The sequence below is a fragment of the Dermochelys coriacea genome, chromosome 3 (assembly GCF_009764565.3).
Source record: "Dermochelys coriacea isolate rDerCor1 chromosome 3, rDerCor1.pri.v4, whole genome shotgun sequence".
Taxonomy (NCBI): domain Eukaryota; kingdom Metazoa; phylum Chordata; order Testudines; family Dermochelyidae; genus Dermochelys; species Dermochelys coriacea.
Window position 1 is genome coordinate 201,901,206 of NC_050070.1, and position 19,284 is coordinate 201,920,489.

Below are 19,284 nucleotides of genomic sequence, written 5' to 3' on the forward strand. Positions count from 1 at the left end.
ACTTATGTAACGTAGAATAGTTTCACTCCCCCACTTTTCATTTAAATGTTTAACAAAAATTCTGAAGTTTGAAAAACAATTAAGTGTCAAAAATATAAGCACATCTGAAAAGAGGAATTTGCATGTATTTTTAAGCAATACACAGTATATCATACATTTTGCCTGTTTAACACAACGTAATCAGAGAGCAGCATCGCCACTCCATGTACTCGAACGAGCAAGTCTTGGCAAAGGAACACTTGTACATTGTGTTTTAGACCCAATAGCTCAATATTTGCTTCTAAGATCTGGCAGTAGCTTCTTTTTGGGAGTCATCGCCTACTTTTTTGGCTTACCCAACCTGTTGAGTTTAGGAAATTTACATTTAGTAGATCTGAGTGGTTGCACACAAAACAGAAAAGATGAAACTGTAAGAATCGTAGTCAAAGCTTTGCATGACAATTCACTTTGCCACATAGATATTTACATATCCGGTAAAGAGAAATGCTTATGGTGAACAGCACTCATGTGCTCAGATTCCAATTTTCACAGGCATTGCAATCAAGGAGGATTTGTTTAGATATGCAGCCTGTGGCCAGCTGTTTAACTACTAAACACATGCCCTGTTTTCTGATCGATGAGTCCTGTTAAACAGAGTGTGACACGGTTCCTCCTCTGCCTGGTGGGTCCTGCGCTTATTGGCGGATTTGCTCACCTCAGAGGTTCACGGCAGCCCTCAGTTTGGCCTCTTTCTTGGCTCAAATCTGCCGTTCACTCAGTTAGCCTATTCACTGGCCAGCATGGGGAAAAGGAAGAAGAACAATCCCCGCAGTCTCTGCTGAGCCACCTAGTGGATCGGGGAACAGGCCAGAGACCTTCTCCTCTGGTGGAACCCACAGCCCATGTCAACTCCTCCGGTATCAAGTAGGGAGTTGGGGGGATGGAGGGAACCTGGGCCCGTCCTCTACACCAGGTTCCAGCCCAAGGCCCTGTGGATTGTAGCTGTGTACAGTGGCTCCTGTAACAGCTGTGAGACAGCTACAACTCCCTGGGCTACTTCCCCATGGCCTCCTCCCAACACCTTCTTTATTCTCACCACAGGACCTTCCTCTTGATGTCTGATAATGCTTGTACTTCTCAGTCTTCCAGTAGTACGCCTTCTCGCTCCCAGCTCCTCGCACCTCTTGCTCCCAGCTCCTCACATGCACACCACAGACTGAAGTGAGCTCCTTTTTAAACTCAGGTGCCCTGATTAGCCTGCCTGTCTTAATTGATTCTGCCAGCTTCTTGATTGGCTGCAGGTGTTCTAATCAGCCTGTCTGCCTTAATTGTTTCCAGAAAGTTCCTGATTTCTGGAACCTTCCCTGTTACCTTACCCAGGGAAAAGGGACCTACTTAACCTGGGGCTAATATATCTGCCTTCTATCACTCTCCTGTAACCATCTGGCCTGACCCTGTCACAAGAGCCACAACAGTGATGTGTGAACTGCAGCAGATAAAATGGGAATATCTTGGGAAAAAAACAAGGGTTCTCTCCAGAAATGGGCAAACCACAAGATTTGTGGCTAGGGACTTAGGTGCTTAAATGCCACTTTAGGGCCTACATCCAACATTTAGGCACCACTTGCATTCATAAAGCCACTGTTCAGCTGCTGCCTAACCCCAAAGGCATCTGAAGTCTCTAGGTGCCAACATTTTCACTAGTAAAGTTTCCATAGTGCCTACATTTCTACTACTGGTTATGAGCACAGCTACCTAAGTCCTGACACCATCAGGCAGGTCAGCCTAACTCATGTGTAAGCCTCTGCAGGATTTACAAATTAGATTGTTCCCCACCTACCTCACCTGTGAGACTGGATCTAGAACAGTGGTTTTCAAACTTTTTTTTCTGGAGACGCAGTTGAAGAAAATTGTTGATGCCTGCGACCCAACAGAGCTGGGGATGAGGGATTTGGGGTGTGGGAGTGGACTCTGGGCTGGAACAGAGGATTGGGGTGTGGGAGGGGATCAGGGCTCTGGACTGGGGGTGCAGGCTCTGGGGTGAGCCAGGGATGAGGAGTTTGGGATGCAGGAAGGGTTTCTGGGTTTGGGGTGTGGCACAGAGGGCTGAGGCAGGGGATTGGGACATAGGGTTGGGGCACAGGCTTACCTCGGGCGGTTCCCGGTCAGCGGCGCAGCAGGGATGCAGAGGCAGGCTTCCTGCCTGTCCTGGCACCATGGACCGTGCTGCACCCCAGAAGCGGCCAACAACAGGTCCGGCTCCTAAGCAGAGGTTTTTAAGCGGCTCTCACCTGCAGGTACCGCCCCACCCAGTTCCCATGGGCCAGGAATCAGCCAATGGGAGTGCAGAGCTGGTGTTCGATGGTGCCCCATGGCCCCCCCGCTTAGGAGCTGGACCTGCTGTTGGCCACTTCCAGGGTACAGCACAGTGTCAGAACAGGTAGGGACTAGCCTGCCTTAGCTGGGCAGCACCACCGACGGGAATTTTAATGGCCAGGTCAGCGGTGCTGCTGACCAGAGCTGCCGCAACCCAGTGCCTTACATGCCACGACCCAGTACTGGGTCATGAAAACCACTGATCTAGAAAGCATGTTCTTAGGCAGCCTCTGAGCATGCCTACTGGACAGGACCCAGCACAAAACACAGCCAAGGAGAAGTACCCCCTCCCCAACCATTCACCCACCCATGCACCTACCCACCCGCCCAGAATAATGGTGGGAACCTCACCCACAGTGTAGGAGACCCCAGGTTCAAATCCCCCCTCTACTGGTATGGAGCAGTGACTTGAACTCAAGTCTCTCACCTCTTGGGTAAGTGCCCTCATCACTGGGTATTCCAGTTACTCTCCTGTTGAAGCTGTTCCACTTTGTATAAAAATGTGCAACTAATGTTAAGCAAACACCTTTGGGGCTGGAAATAGAATGAGGAAAGGCATTTTGTGGAACTTTCTGTAGTCCTTGGTTCCAAGCAGGAGGAAATACTGTGCAAAACAACAAAAAATCAGCTTCTTTCCCCCCCCCCCCCCATTATCTCAGTAGTTTTCTTTCTAACCTCATTTGAAAACAATAAAAGCACAAATCTGCAGCTGCCATGCACACAAGGTATGACTTTGGGCCAATCTGAAGAAAAATATCCACTGGGCAAATGATATGGCAATTCTTAACGATAGGGCTCAGCATAAGGTTTTAGGAGGGGAGAAGAGGAGAGACAGAAATGAATAAAATTTTTTCCAAACTTAATTGCCTACTCAATGAATTCTTGCTGTTTTTTCTTCTCGTTTCTTACTTTTTTTTCATTTTCTCTCCTATCTCTCACTTTTACATCAGACTGTTCTGTATTTTTCTTTCTTCGTTTATTTTGCACCTTTTCTGGTATCTTCCATCATGTTTTTCCTCCTGCTTAGACAAATCCTACTACCTATTTCTCTCTCACACATATACACAAACTGCCCTCACTGAAATTTGTGGCAAAACTCCCACTGACTTCAATGGGGTCATGATTTCACCCACAATCTCAGGTGACCATGAACCCAGCCCTCCACCCCACACATACGGAGAGAATCTCTCAGCCCACAGTTACAAAAACTTCAACCGTGCTAATATACAGAGGCGCAAAAACGTTTTCCATTTCCAGGTGTTTCCTTGACCACTCAGTTCAAGTTTTGACCTGAAGTTCATGTTTGTACCCTGGGCGCATATATGGTGCCTAAAATATCACAGTGATGGACACCTTACAAATGCATTATTATACATCATTAATATAATATACATAACAGCTATATGCTCATTACCTGATTTAGAAAACACTAGGAAATAACCCACTTGTCAGCGACTACACCAAAGGGGGGGGGGCATTGTCACGTTATACAATGTATATACATATATTAGATTGCATCCCTCTCCCACAAACCAAACCCTTTATGTGTCACTTGTCTTTACATATTGTAACCTCTTCAGGGCATGGACCACGTCTTCAGGTGTTTGTACAGAATGGGGTCCCAATCCTGGTTTGTGGTTCTGGGCACTACTGCAACATAAATATCAAATAAAATAATCATCTGATTTAAATTGTTTACATAACACTCCTGTACATTTTGCAGAACACAATAAATTACCTCTCCTTCTTAACGATAAAAAATAACTTTGTGATGGAAAATTATATAAATAATCCATTAACAAAATTTGCTGTATAAGAAAACCTTCTCAGCCAGAAACAATAGCTACTTAGCTTCAAATTTTTGTTCATATGTACAGGTTGACAGGGGCAGCATGCAAGCACCCAAGGGAAGCATTAGGCCTTTAAAAGGACATCAGCAACTTAAAAAAAAAAAAAGATCACACTCCTGGCTCAAAATTTCTTACCTAACTATACTAACATACAAGATCACTAGAAACACAGGAGTTGCCAGACTGGATCAGACCTATGGTCCATTTAGTTCAGGAGCCCGTCTCTGATAATGGCTAGTACAGATACTTCAGAGGAAGGTATAAGGCAGGCAGACATCGGATAATCTTCCTTGCACATTAGGTGTCATCCTGGTTTCTAATAGTTAAAGATTGGCTTAATGAATTAAGCATGACATTTCTTATCCCTACCAAAATATTTATCATCAATTATAACAACTCTGGATAGTCTCAATAGCCATACAAGTCTGCAACATCCTTTACCCTCCTCACCCACTCATTTCTATAGGTTCATTGCCTTATATGAGTGCACCACAGTGTCTGGACTACATAAATATTTCAATAAAATAAGACGACAACTTTACAGTGGCATTATTTTAGTTCATTCGACTCCACCTAAGATGTGCACAAATTGTCTGACAAACAATCCGACAACCCACAAATGACTATTGTCGCAAACCGGAAAGACAGCTTCGTCAGCCCATTTTGCAGATCTCTGTGGTTTGCAGATCGCCCTTGGTTAATGGTTCCCACAGTTCCTCCTTCTCCTTCTAGAAGATCAGTTCCTGATCTTCCTCCCCACTCACTCTGCAACTTGGCTACCCTTCCCCCCATCGTGTATCCCCTCCCCACCTCAGCATTCACCTTTTCCAATGAGGCTCTGATAACTGGATTTCATGGTCATTAAACAAACCATTCTTTTGGAAGAAAAGTATGGGAAGTACATAGGCAGGAAGAGCAGGGAGAATGTGGAAAATAGTGTTTCATCTGGTTTCAGAAATCTTAGTTAGGTTTTCTTTTCCTTCTTTTTTTTGTTTGTTTGTTTTATCCTGTTGGCTCCACGTTTTAATGGCAGCAGAGTTTGAGCACTCTTGACCTAGAAATGTGGTAAGAATAAGAGGATTTTTTAATGAAAACCTTGTCCATCTGAAGAGCAAAAAGACAGTCTACACACTGCCTCGATAAGCTGTAGTGGTTGCTTGGGAACAAAGGCTGACTTGTTCGAGGTAAAGAACTCCATTTCCAAAAGCCAGGGACCTCATGCATAAACGGATTAGATAGACTGCAGGAGTCAATGGACCTGATTAAAAGAACAGTAGAAGGATTCATGGAAAGAATAGATGCTGCAGAGCCATGGGTAACTGAGATGGAAAATTCAGCCCCAGGACAAAATTACTTAATTGCAATGCTTATTAAAGACAATAAGAGGTTATCCAGTACTGTCAGGGATACCAAGACTAAATCTAGAGTAAAAAAATTTCAACTATTATGCATCTGAGAGTAATGAATTGGGTGATTTGGCAGGGGATGCAATGGTCTCAAGCCAGTAACTCTTAGTAGCCAATTCTGCTCTCATACACTTGCTGTCACTTTCATAGCAGGAGTAGTTGCCACGTATCAGATAATAGAATTGGGTCCTTAGTGTACAACTGGGGAGCAAGTCTCTTAGGGCCAGATCCTGTCCTCGGTTACACCAGCATGGATCCAAAGTAACTACACTGATGTCAATGGAGTTACTCCAGATCCACACTACTACAGGGAGGAGAATTTGGCCCACAGTACTTCACAACCCTAGCAAAAGGGTTACAAAGAGGTAAAAAACTCATCAGGCTTGGTTCTCCTCACACTTGAACCGGTTTGGCACCAACGTATTACCACTGATTACAGAGGGGGTTACTCCTGATTTACACTGTGTGAGTGAGTGAAGACCAGACAACTTGTTTGAAATACCATCACAGCTTTATGAAGGGGCCCCCAGTCTTATTCCATTGTTCTGAAGGCTTCCAGAATTATCAATGAGTTGGGCTTCCGAAGCTAACAGGTATTTCCATGCCTGTCAGAGCAATGAAAGGACTTGCCTCCATCTTAAAACAAACAAACAAAAAAACTGAATTAGGAGACAGTTTTGTACCAAGCATGGCTTCTGGAGTGGGGAGAGAATTACTATTCTTTTAAATTGCCAGGTGGCATCATGACATTTACAAAGGCTCTGAAGCATGGAGAAGGAGTAGTTACATCTTTCAAGTTACTATACTGATAAAACATATACTGAAACTCTTGGAACCATTTCTTTCATATTACTGTATTAAATTCAATTTTGTCAATGCCATTGTGTAGTTGCGATTAGGGCTGTCAAGCGACTAAAAAATCCCAATTAATTGCACGATTTCACAATTAATTGCGCTGTTAAACAATAATACAATATCATTTATTTCAATATTTTTGGATGTTTTCTACATTTTCAAATATACTGATTTCAATTACAACACAGAATATAAAGTGTACAGTGCTCACTTTATATTTATTTTTGATTACAAAGTATTTGCACTGTAAAAAACAAAAGAAATAGTATGAGGTGAATTGAAAAATACAAGTTCTGTAGTGCAATCTCTTTATCATGAAAGTTGAACTTACAAATGTAGAATTGTGAAAAAAAGCCTGCATTCAAAAATTAAACAATGTAAAATTTTAGAGCCTACAAGTCCATTCAGTCCTACTTCTTGTACAGCCAATCGCTCAGACAAACAAGTTTGTTTATATTTCAGGAGATAATGCTGCCTGCTTCTGGTTTACAATGTTATCTGAAAATGAGAACAGGTGTTCTCATGGCACTGTTGTAGCCAGCATCTCAAGATATTTACATGCCAGATGCGCTAAATATTGAGATGCCCCTTCATGCTTCAACCACAATTCCAGGGGACATGCGCCCATGCTGATGATGGGTTCTGCTCGATAATGATCCAAAGCACAATGGACCGATGCATGTTCATTTTCATTATCTGACTCAGATGCCACTAGCAGAAGGTAGAATTTTATTTTTTTTTGGTGGTGGTTCTGTAGTTTCTACTTTGGAGTGTTGCTCTTTTAAGACTTGTGAAAGCATGTTCCACACCTCGTCCCTCTCAGATTTTGGAAGGCATTTCAGACTCTTAAACCTTGGGTCGAGCGCTGTAACTATCTTCAGAAATTTCATATTGGTGCCTTCTTTGCGTTTTGTCAAATCTACAGTGAAAGTGTTCTTAAAATGAACAACAACATGTGCTAGGTCATCTGAGACTGCTATAACATGAAATATATGGCAGAAGGCGGTTAAAACAGAGCAAGGGACATACAATTCTCCCCCAAGGAGTTCAATCACAAATTTAATTAACACATTTTATTAATGACCAACATGGAATGGTAACCGAAGTATGAAGGGGCATTCGAATGTTTAGCATATCTGGCATGTAAATACCTTCCAATGCTGGCTACAAAAGTGCCATGCAAATGCCTGTTCTCACTTTCTGGTCACATTGTACATAAGAAGTGGGCAGCATTATCTCCCGTAAATGTAAACGAACTTGTTTGTCTTCACGATTGGCTGAACAAGAAGTAGGACTGAATGGACTTGTAGGCTCTGAAGTTTTACATTGTTTTGTTTTTGAGTGCAGTTATGTAACAAAAAAATCTACATTTGTAAGTTGCACTTTCAGGACAAAGATTGCACTACAGTACTTGTATGAAGTGAGTTGAAAAATAATATTTCTTTTGTTTATTATTTTTACAGTGCAAAATGTTGTAATCAAAAATTATATACTTATTTCAATTACAACACAGAATACAATATATGAAAATGTAGAAAAATATCCAAAATATTTAATAAATTTCAATTCGTATTCTATTGTTTAACAGTGCGACTAAAACTGTGATTAATCACCATTAATTTTTTTAATCACAATTAATTTTTTGGAGTTAATTGTGTGAGCTAACTGCAATTAATCGAGAACCCTAGTTGAGATATCATTTTGCATCCCTTTCTGTATGAAGAGCGGTTCTGGGGAACTTTACAGTTGAGAAATGTTTGCAGGATTTTTCTTGGTTTTTTTTTTTAAAATAACCTTTGTTAGGTCTTCTCTCAGATCACTCGGACATACGAAAGGAACAGATTGAGTTTGAATACCTTTAATATTATGGGCCAGTTTTTGGAGGAGCCTTAAGCCAGCCTCCTATTTTGCAGCCACAGTTAACTGCAGATGCAGAATCTTACAGCTAGATGTTTAAGTGCCCAATTTGTGCATAAACTCAAGTACATACAGATCTAAACAGTAACATAAATAATTGTACCAACAAAAAAAAGGAGGCATGTTATAAAACAAAAGTTAGGCTCTCTCCCTCCGTCTGTGCCATCACAAGAAGTGAAGTTGGAATCCCTAATTTGCATTCTCCGCTATGAAAACAGCCTGTCCTAATTTCTGCCTTCCTGTACAAAGCCTCGTAGGGCCAAATCCTTCTCCAACTTACACCCCACACAACCTCAAGGAAATTAGCTGGTGTTTGGGGCTTAATGAAGTTAATGAGGTTGTTCTGGTGTCATGTGTAGTTACGATTTTTCATTATTTTATTCAGAAATGCCAAACCCATGGACTTCCCCCTCTACATTGATTTTTTCATATCCTCCCCCATACAGGAATGTAGGGAAAATCCCTGATCTACAGAAAAATTCATCTCCAACTGGCTGAGCTCTCCAATTCTGCCACACCTGCTCTAAGGAAGGGCAGCCAATCGACACTGCTGCACATGCTAAATGGGAGTCCTGGTGCCTCTCCGTGTAGTACAGGGAGCAAGGGGTTCCAACCCGAACTCCCCTCTGTTATGTAAACAAAAGATTGGGGCTGCTCCTGGATTGTGCAACCCTTAGATCCCAGAACTAGCTCCTAATGCCAACCCCCAGGCATCACCGTACTGTATCCCACACTCCCCGTGGGTGGAGAGCCTCTCTAGCCACTCCCTGGGCTCCATATATGGTCAGCAAGAAAAAACGCTTATTTCCAGGGCCAGTGGGACCCTTTTCCTGCTCTGAGCCCAGAAGGAGAAGGGCAGACATGGACTCCACACCAAGGAGAGGAGTTCAAAGCCCATACACCACTCACAGGCATGTCAATGCTACTGCATGTAAATTTATGTACAGTATATGCAGTGGTGGTTATCAGGACTGAATCTGAATGTTCTGTATTGAAGGAGACACTGGCCAACAGCATTTCCAAGAGGGAGTGCAGTATAGAAGAACGCAAAGGAGTACAAAGGGAACTAACTCATGAAGCTCTCTCTTGAGTTTTAGTATCCTATGTTTTTAGCATGTTAGATACCCGAAAAACTGCTTCTCTTCCCATGCAGCTCTGAGATATCAAGTATTGGATGAAGTGTTCTGCTAGAGAACCCTAGATTTGAATGCTCCAGGGGAAGAGCCAGGGAATTTTTGGCAGAAGGCCCTTGAACCAAATTCTGCTGTCATTTACTTGGTGTAAATCTAGAAACTCTGGACTTTGCTTTCCCAAAGTCTGTTGATGTGGTGTAAAGTCTATACCCAAATTCAGATGTGCCCAAGTGATGGTCTAAGTTTACACAATCGAGTAAATGGGTTAAATATGGGTACAAGTGATAAATACTGCCATCTGCACCCATCTGTGTAAAATGAGTAACACACATCGAGAGAGAGAAAGAAGGGAATTTAGTAAGAGCTAGCAGGGTGTAAAAAAAAAAAAGCAACCTCCCCTACCTTATCTGACATCTGCAGTTAGTGGTTTTTCCCACAACAGATGGATAAATTAGCCCAGCAATTATATCACTTCTGAATTCAATCCCGAGTCTTCAGTGGGAGTTATCACTTACACTTCCCCTTACACCAGGAAAGAACCTGGAAGGCTCCATCTGTCTACTGAGACTTTTGCTGTGAAGGTTGTCAGGGTGTGTTTATGTTAATTGATCCTTTCCAAGGAAGAGTCTATTTTTGGTTGACGTAAGTTAATATTTTTGTTTTTAATTGTTTTAGCAAAGTGGACATGTGCCCAGAGGAGAATCACAGTGGGAGCATTTTAATAATTTAAAGACAAACAAAGCAACAGCAAGAGAACATTGGGTAGAAGTGCAACCGTCCCCAAATTCACATTGGCACAGTTGAGGGATACATTGGACACTAAAAGAAGCGGAAGTCAGGAGGCAGATCACCCTAGACAGTGAATGCATTTTAATTTGACGGTTCTAGAACCATGATACTTCTAGACAGACATGCACAGCAATGACACTATAAGCTATGCCTAAGTCTATGTCTTTTAGGTAGCTATGCCTATTTACTGAAGATCAGTATTTGACACTGTGCTCAGCAAGTCACATCACTTTTCCAGTGACTAACCCCAATGACCACAAGTTACAGGTAACACACTAGCTCCAGCTACACCACTGCCTGTCACCTGTTCATTTACTATTTTTCAATTCTACTTTTCACAAGGAGCCTCTTCAACCATAAGGGTGCAAGCAAGGTCCCATCCTTCTAGATGTTCACCAAGTCAGAGTTTAAGGCCAGGAGGAACCACCAGATCATCTAGACAGACCTCCTTTATGTCACAGGTCACTAAATACTACCCAGCCACCCGCACAATGAACCCCAAAACCAGAATTAGCGCCGAAGTATTACAGCCCTGACTTTCTCCTCTAATATTTTCCCAGGCCCACCTCTCCAAATGATTCCACCACTGCAGACTTCCCCCCTCCAATCAGAAGCTTTAAATGCCTTTATAATCTAAGGAACCACCTCAGTATCCATCACATGCCAGAAGAGCCTCACAGGGTGGTCCAGTTACAGATTTACTTACTGCAGAAACATCAAAAATAAAATATATCTATTTCACGCTCAATCCCAAATATCTCACTATGCTTGGCACTGAAATAAGTTCTACATTCAACTTGTATGTGGACCATCATCCCCCTGCTTACAGACACTGATATGATCATGGACAGGCATCAAAGGGGCCCACTTCAGCCAAACGGATCAGCTTATGTGGAGGAGACAATTCCGCCATGTGCGCTGGTATCACATGACCTGCTGTTACACGCAGTTTGGCGACACCTGACAGATTGGTGGTGGTTGTCTGAGCGTTGCTTGGAACTGCCTCTGACCGTTGTGCCCAGGTGGCATATACCTCTTGAATGCGGGGAGCAAATATGGTGAGATCCTGGCTGCTGGTGGGGTACACAAGCGATATTCCAGGTTAGCAGCACCAGGTGAGATTTTTCCCTACGTAGAGATAAAATTAACTGGCGGAAGTGGCAGGTGCTCAAAAGCCCATGGAGGGGGTTAATGTCCCTTTCCTGTAAATTTGACACTTGAATGAAGCCTGGTGGTTGCTTCATGACATGGCTTGCTCATGTCTGGGAATAAGATGGGCCTAGTATGCCCAGGAAATGTTAGGATGCTATGGATTCGAGCATCAAAAAAGTGGAGGGGCACCGACAGTCTAGACACCTTGGGGGCACCTATGGCACTAGCCCTCCACCCCCATTCACCACTGTCAGGCCCGTTGATTTTGGGAGATATTTTAAGGCTCAGGAAATTTGCAGCCACTTGGCCAAAAAAGCAAATGCTGTGTCCATGCTCATTGACCCTTATCGTTCTCGTTTCCAAACTGCCATTCTTTACTCTGGAATAAGTTCTATATTCTACTAACATCAATCACACGGCATAGCAGCGTTAAGCTATATTTTGAACGGGAGTAGTCCACACACACACACACACACACACACACACACACACCACAGTATAAAAAATGCTAAAAAGAAGAAAAAAGGAAAAGACATCTACCTTTGTAAACCAACGATCACTTTGTAGAGGTTTCCATGGTGGAGAAATTGCTGCTTTCCCCTAAAAACCAAAAAACAAAAAAAGAGATGCTTTTTCAGAAACAAAGCTACTATATGAAAGTTCTCAGAGCTGTAAATTAAATATACCATAGAACATTGTGCCTATTTTAAAAACAGCAAATTCAAAGAACAGTCATTGCTTATATACATTAAAAAACGAGTCCGCACTTATCCTAACAAAATATAATAGATTATTCCAAATGGCGTAGTTTTTCCAATACATTTCCCTCCCACCAGATGAGACTATGAGCAATATTGCAGTTTACATCAAAACATTGGTGACTGGTGTTAATTTGACTTTGAAATCCCCTTATGCAGCGGTTATCAAAAGATGAGCCCTAGCCTACAGGTGAGTCTTGAAGATGATGTATCAGTTTTTTCCACAACATTTAGGCCAGACTGTAACCGTATAATGATGCTTAACCATGTGTAGCTGTGCTGCCCCAGAAGCAGGACAGGAATCATCTGATTTCAGCTCTGAGGTTCACAATCCCTGCTTCCCCCTGGCTCTAGGGCAAGATATAAACGGTGCAGCACAAGCAAGTACACTAGAGGGGGATGGAATGAAGGCTCCATCCACTCCCACATCTGGCAGACCACTCTCCACCCACTTGTGCGGGAAAGGAATTAGCAGCCCATGGGAATCTGTTCCTTCCCCTGCACAGAACACAGCACAGGTAGCCAGCAAGGGGCACTAAAGTGGTTCACTCCAGCAGCGCCTCACAGTCATGCCCCGTGCTGGTGTTGGTTACAATGATTTTCGGCTGTGTCATTAAGAACAGTAAATCACTTGATTTAAGACTACACTGAATTCTCTCCAAGCTGCCAGAGGTGTTCAGCAATTCCCACCAAAACTGAAACCATTCCAAAAATATAAACGGAGTCTGAGGGGACAACTGTTGATGGGGTTGGTTGTTCCGTTTTCACTAAATATTGACAATGTGTTCTTCCAATTGAAGAAAACAAAAGTTGCTTTACTTTAAAAAAAAAAAAAAAATAGATCCAACTTCTCTGCTTACCCCAATGCACCTTTATATTGGTCTCACTACAGCACAATCACACACAGAAGACTAACCCAGTTTATACAGTTGTTTCTAGGGCCAAGTGAAATCAGCTCACAGCACAGAATAATTAAGTCACTACTCAGAACATGCTGCTGTAGGGAAAATGATGCAAGACATAACATCATCTTAATACATAAACAGATCCTTCCAACAGTTTGTAAGATACATGATGGATATTTTTATTCTGTATCTAGAGATTCTGGGCCAAATTCAACTCAGTTATACCAGAGTAAATCCACCCAAGTCACTTGCATTATTCCAGACTTAATATATATAACATAGCTGAATTTGGCCCAAAATTCCTATCATCAGTCATTTATAGCCTTTCTGAGGGAAAATTACCTTTGGGTCTGAAATTTCTATGTTCCATTTCAGCCCATGACTGACATGTTGGAAAGTTTAATGGAAAAAAAATGCAGCGTCTGTTTCTTTGTACAAATAAAAATAAAGTGCATCTTTCACCAGTTCAGTATTTTTCAGAAGCTTGTTTCTGCTCAGAAATTCCAGTGGCCTTTTTTAGTGAAATGGTAAACTCCTTGGGACAAGAACTTCGAACTAGATTCAAGACTCGGTCGCACTCATGAAATGCTAAGCGACCACTGATTTCAGTCAGCGTAACCAATGGCCGGAACAGACCACAGCTGCTGCTTCAAGTTTATCCTCACTCCACCATTGGTTGGAAAGTCAGCACAGACACAGACTTGACCTAAGTAAGGTTCTCACTTCTCTCATGCCATAAAGAAAAATAAAATATGGAGGGACAAATAAGTTGACCCTATATATCTTGCTACATATCAAGCTCTTCAAAGGTGGTCCCTAACTATGTGTTCCTCATTTTCTAGGTGCTTGACTTGAGACCCTAGGGTCTGCGTTGCAGAAGTACTGAGCACCCACAGCTTATAACTGAACTCAGTGGGAGCTGTGCTTTGAAATCACACAGGGCTACAGATGCCTAAACACGCCATAAAATTGTGTCCTAGGCATCTCAGTGTAGGCATTCAAAATTAGTGAAAATTTTGACCTTAATCTGTCTGTGCCCTCAGCGCCCCACCAGCAAAATGTGGAGTTGTGAAATTAAATTAATTCATGTTTGTGAAGCACTCAGGTAACAGAGTGCTATAGAAAAGCCCATGAGAAAATTCATGTTCTGTCTTCAGAGGAGGGTGTGAATAGTGTGTACTAAAGAAAGCACAAGGCAACACACTGAACAATTATTTATTTATTTGAAGACAGAGCACACACTGTGCCTCATTAAATATATTTCTCTCTCAATCTTACACAACACATAGCATTGCATAGCTGAAGTATGAGGGTTCCCATGCCTAAATAGCCAGTAGCCCATCTAAGGCTCTGGAAGCAAACAGCCAACCATCGCTAACTGGAAATCATGACCAGAGCCATTCAATTTAAGCCTCCTGACAGCAGCCTATCCATCTCAGCACCTCTGGAACTTGAATTATGAAGGGAGGCTGACTTAGCGGGCCTTGCAAATGGATCCCATGGCACACTGCAAATCTAATCCCATGATTGCCCAATGTAGCACTGCACACTGGGCCCAGGATTTGTGGAAAAGCATGTGGGATTCTTCCGGAAATGGAAAGGCTGGACCCATAGAAGACAGGAAGAGGGAAAGGGGAGGTTACATCCTGGTCACTTAAAGCTACAAAGGACCTAATCCAGTTGGCCTAGCATTCTTTCCAGAATTTCTCTGGGATAATGTGAACAGACATGCTAAACAACATCTATGGCTGTGGGACATTAATGAGGGTCGCAGATATCGCATACCCATATATAACCCTAAAAATCAGCTCTGGCAATTTTTACACAGGCAAAAATAAAAGAACCATCAGGTCATACTGCCAGTCCTTTCCCTATTCCTATACTTGGGTATATACATGGTCAGTGTCCCCAAAATGGCCAAGACAATTTTCACCAGATTCACAGACTCTTCCTTACAGTTTCTCTGTTAATGACCTTACGGACCCAAGATATGCTCACCATTCTGCTTCTTACCAACACTTATCCAAAGATGGACACTGCCAGATTTTGCTTTCAGGGGAGCTTACTGCTTTTACAAAGCAAGATCTTCAAAGTTTTATATGCAGCTTTGGAGAAACTTCAGCTCCTTCCTGCAATGGAGGGTACCAGGAACGTTGGTCTGTCATCTGAGACACATTCTACATGCATACATCAATTACTTCCTCCCCTTCAAAGTCCTGCGTGACTTGAGTCATTTGGAATATTTCAAGTATTAACCCAGAGACTCAGTCATGTCCTCGTCCACACACAAAACCAAAAGGCCCCAGCACAAACCAGACTTATTAGGGCACTGGGCTGGCTCCCACTGGTGGCATGAGCTCTGGTTGTCCTCCAAGAAGGTAAGCAAATTGTAGCACCTGACCCAGAAAGAGAAAATCATACACACTTGCGTAACCCCAGACACTTCTTTACCTCCTTGCCCTGACATCTGAAGAAGTCAAAAGCAGAGGGGCACTTAATAGTAGCCAAGTACACAATTTGGCCTAAACCACCTCTGTTACTAGTGATAATGCACCAGGGTTGCAGCTGTTGGATGATATCCCGTCTAGGTTCCAATGTGGGGTGGCAGGTGACAGCTAGGGGTGTACAGTTGGAGGAGGTTTTATTTCTGTTTTGGAGCAGGTCAACCCATACTCAATGACAAAAATGTTTCCTGAATGCCCACTTCTGGCCTTCAAACACCCCCCAAACTCTCCAAGATCATCATCATAAGCAAGCTCCCCACAGATCGGGATACACTTGCTCAAAGTGGCACCAGACCCTACCAGAAAAACAGATGCAAAACCAGCAGACATTTCTCTGCTGCTATGATGATCAGCACCCCCAACAATACACCTGCCAAGATCATGGGTCCTACACATGCCTATCACAACATGTGATGTACTTTATCCAGGGCACTAAATGCTCCAACAGCAACTATGTGAATGAAACCAGACAATCGCTACGCTATCGAATGAACTCACACAGGAAAATAATAAAAGACAAAAACACCCCATCACCTGTGGGTGAACACTTTTCACAAAGCCAACACTCTATATCTGACCTATCAGCCCTCATCCCCAAAGGAAACCTGAGAAACACTTTCAACAGACAAGCCTGGGAGCTTAAATTCATAAGTTAGCTAGACACTAAAAATCATGGACCGAACAGACACACTGGATTTATGGCGTATTACAACAATCTACAACAACCACTAACCCCCACCCCCCTTTTTTTAGTCCTGTGACTGCAGATGTGTTAACAGGCCACTCCACCTTAAACAGTCCCTTAGAATACGAGCTAACTACTTTTGCCAAACAATCTGTTCCACTTTATAGTTAGCTGTGGATGCTCAGAGTACCTTTCCCAGACCTGAAGAAGAGCTCAGTGTAGCTCAAAACCTTGTTTCTCTCGCCAACAGAAGTTGGTCCAATAAAAGATATGACCTCACCCTCCTTGTCTATCTAATATCCTCAGACTAACACAGTTACAACACTGCAGACATTTTTGCTAAGTTACTTTTCAGGGTTGAACTGCACTTTACTCAATCATCCAGAGTGTCACATTTTCATATGCAGACATCAAATTCCGTTTGTTTCACCGTATTCCTTCTATGCAGAAATAAGGCAAACATTTTTAACAGTGAGGCTGAGTAACCATTGGAACAAACTGCCAAGGGAAGTGGTAGATTCTCCATCTCCTGATGTCTTCAAATAGAGACTGGATGCCTTTCCCAATAATATGCTTAATCAATTAAGTTAATGGACTCAACACAGGTGTAACTGGGTGAAATGTAATTGCCTGTGATATACAGGACATCAGATTAGATAACCTAATAATCCCTTCTAGCCCTAAAATCTATGAATCTACGCAACCTTGCATCCCTGTATACAGGATCTGGATCAAGTAATATCACAGTCAGATATTTTCCCATTTAACCGAGTATCAGTCATATGACACAGTGTAGATGACAAATGACATGATAGTTGAAGTTACTCTGCATGACAAGTCCTTGTTTTACATTTCCTTGTCCAGACTGTAGCTTTCTACCTCAGCAGCACCAGTTTAAGAGTGGCTACTCTAAACTGACATCAAAAAACTGAATTTTGTCTGTTTTTGCCCAAAGTGATGGAATCAATAGAAAATTCCACTTTCATAAACCATCTATGGCTGTACAAAGGACATATGTGCTCAGGCACATTGTGTGAAGTAAGCAAACTGCCTTACCAGTAAAAAAAAAATGTATAGCCTATGGGTATTGCCATTTGGACAGCTTGGCACCGATCTTGCAATTAACATAACACATATAGCACACACACACACACACACACACACACACACACACACATCCCATGCTTGCTGCACATTTCTCAGAACAGGATCAGGGTGCATACAACCAATTTGAAAAACAAAAGCTACTCTGGATATCTATATAGAATGGGTTTTGGACTGGTTGCATGACACATCCAGATTAGTTCCACAGGAAAAAGGATTTTTAATGGCTCTCCAGATGGGCTGGAATTTTAGGATTATTCTTACTGAAAAGAAGACTGACTGCAATGACAGTGATTGCATCCTTTTTAATGACGTTTATAAGCAAAACATTACTGTCTAAGGGATCTTTAATATTTTTTTTTAAATAAATGGATTCCTGTTATCACTCAAAATGTAATAGTTTAAAGCAGGCAATAAATAAGATCCTCTTTTGTGTAAAATAAACAAAACTGCAATACCACAAACTCTGATCCTAATGCACTTTCAACATACCTCAGAAATACAGGCTAACGGTTTATTTCTAAAATTTCCCAAAGACATATTCAGACAATTAATGTAAATAAAGGTAAAAATAATGAATAAGATAAAGGCTCTTTTGTCTTTAGAATAAGAACTATAGGAATGCACTATTCTCTCTACTTTCCTTATATTCCAGCCATTTGTCAAATTACTTTTCTTACACACTGAACTAAAGCTATACAGATAGGCACCAACTAGTACAAGAGTAGATAAAATATTCTATTTACATTTTCTAATGCCAAATTTAAAAAAAAAAATTTAGAGAGTTTCTGTAGTTGTTCTTTAAACAAAAATTATCCTAAGAAATGCAATTCAAAAATCTGTGAAATTAGTCACTGAAAAAAGAAAGTTAGGTAACAATCCAAGGCTTCACTTATGAGCACTACAAACAATCCCAGCTCATTTAAGTGCAAACACTTTAGTTCTGCTTTGGCCAATGAAATTCAATATTTTTATGAAAACACTACAACACAGCCAAGAGTGAAGTTAGGGTGACTCATAATGCATTTGAAGCAGACAGTCACTTAGGGACAAATCCAGACCCTAGAGCCCAGCATGACTGGCCAGGTCAGGTGTTGGGGAAGATGTGGACAGGCTAAGCAGTAGGCTAAGGGATAGGATAGGAAGGGAAAAAATTCTCCCTCCAGGATTCATGGCCATTCTGCATAGAGCTACTTCAGCCTACTGGCCAGCCATAGTCCAGTGCAGGGGTGGCCTGAGAAGGAGCCAGAATTTACCAATGTACATTGCCAAAAAGCCACTGTAATACATCAACAGCCCCATATCAACTCCTCTACCCTGCTCGCAGTGCCTCCCACCCACCAGCAGCCCCACCAATCAACGCCTCCCGCTCCCTCCCTGCACCTCCTGATTAGCTGCTTCGTGGCGTGCAGGAGGCTTGGGGGGATGGGGGGAGCAAGGGCACAGCAGGCTCAGGGGTGGGCGCGGGAAAGGGTGGAGTCGGGGCAGGGCCTGTGGCAGAACCAGGGGTTGAACAGTGAGCATCCCCTGGCACATTGGAAAGTTGGCACCTGTAGCTCCAGCCCCAGAGTCGGTGCTTATACAAGGAGCCGCATATTAACTTCTGAAGAGCTGCATGTGACTCCGGAGCCAGAGGTTGGCCATCCCTGGTCCAGTGGAACCATACCAGGTCCATAGCACAGGGCTGCTTCACAGCGACTGAAGATGGACGCTGGATCCAGCCTTTGCTGCAGGAAGTTTCAGGCACTAAAATAAAGTGCAGTAGCTATAGTCTCCCAAGAAAAATCAGCATGTACAGGGTAATCTTTATCTTTATCACCACTCAGTAGTTCTGTTTGGGATGCTCCTGTATTCCAAAGACTGAAGGTTCA

The 19,284-nt window shown here is 42.6% G+C and overlaps 1 protein-coding gene across 1 annotated transcript in view; it reads right to left on the bottom strand.

Annotated features, from left to right (window-relative positions):
• Positions 1-19,284, bottom strand: part of PLCB4 (phospholipase C beta 4) — a 314,466-nt gene that overhangs the window by 288,135 nt on the left and 7,047 nt on the right. Inside the window, 1 exon segment of the mRNA XM_043512117.1 lies at positions 11,998-12,057. The gene's annotated coding sequence lies outside the window, so the exon portion shown is untranslated.